Source organism: Toxoplasma gondii, assembly GCF_000006565.2.
Source record: "Toxoplasma gondii ME49 unplaced genomic scaffold asmbl.1324, whole genome shotgun sequence".
Lineage (NCBI taxonomy): Eukaryota > Apicomplexa > Conoidasida > Eucoccidiorida > Sarcocystidae > Toxoplasma > Toxoplasma gondii.
Window position 1 is genome coordinate 1 of NW_017383297.1, and position 1,176 is coordinate 1,176.

Consider the following 1,176-nt stretch of genomic DNA (forward strand, 5'->3'; position numbering starts at 1 on the left):
GGATTCTCACCCTCTATGATGTTCTTTCCCAAGAAACTTAACCCTGCGCTTCCACTGGTAACGCCTCTCGAGGCTACAAGTCAACAGCTCGGAAAGAGCAGTTGATTTCCACTTTGAGCTGATCCCGGTTCACTCGCCGTTACTAAGGGAATCATAGTTATTTTCTTCTCCTCCGCTTAATAATATGCTTAAGTTCAGCGGGTAACCTCGCCTGATTTCAGGTCTGATAAATAAATCGGACAAACGCCCGAGACAAAACAACAACGACGAAACCTCGCAGAGCAACAATGGAACCGAAATTCCATTGCGGTATTGAAGTCGATCGACAGCATCAATGAAACTTTGTCTTCAATGAAGAAGCCACCGTATCTCAATGATGTCATCGATACAACTCAACAATACACTTGAGCCTACTAAAAGAAGAGGCACGAGTAGTTTCTCCGCTGTGTTCATTATTCAGGGTGACATTGAGTATTCAACACTCATGACACCCAATCATACTGCTCCTAGGGGGCTTCAGCCAAACTGAAGCAACGACCCTAAAAAAGCAGAAAATTGTGATTTCAAAGACACTGAAACAGACGTACCAAGGAGAATATCCCCAAGGTGCCATTTGCGTTCAGAAATCTGATGATTCACTGAATTCTGCAATTCACATTGCGTTTCGCAGTTCGCTGCGTCCTTCATCGTTGCGCGAGCCAAGACATCCATTGCTGAAAATTTAAAATAACATTATAGTTTAGGAAGCAATCTGAAAGCACATCGAGAGAGATGCAGAAAGATACAATCTTTCACTCTCTCTCAAATGTTCCTCAGATTTGTTGTTTGAAATAACGGTGTGGGAAAAAAGAATGCACACTGAAGAAACTCCTGGAAATCAGTATCCCAACAGAGACACGAATTTCCAGAAATTGAGCCCCTTCGCTGTGCACCCCCGGATACCTGCACTGGCTTCCAATATTGGAAGCAGCGCAGGATATCCAACATGAAGAAGGCAATAATACCTTTCGATACTATCACGCTTCTTGAATGCAAATCTCTCCAATGGAGAGAGATGCAAACTCATGTTTTGCTTGGGATTCAAAGGTTGATGGTTAATAAAGAATAAGGACGTGTGAATGATCCTTCCGCAGGTTCACCTACGGAAACCTTGTTACGACTTCTCCTTCCTCTAAG

General features: G+C 43.4%; 2 non-coding genes across 2 annotated transcripts; both read left to right on the plus strand.

Annotated features, from left to right (window-relative positions):
- On the plus strand, positions 1–226 carry TGME49_460760 (the record flags this gene model as incomplete). The annotated part of the gene is made up of 1 exon (XR_001974420.1): positions 1–226. It is a non-coding gene; the product is annotated as a 28S ribosomal RNA (ribosomal RNA).
- A 339-nt stretch (positions 227–565) lies between these two features.
- Positions 566–723, plus strand: TGME49_460770. The gene has a single exon (XR_001974421.1). It is a non-coding gene; the product is annotated as a 5.8S ribosomal RNA (ribosomal RNA).
- Positions 724–1,176: the final 453 nt, after the last annotated feature.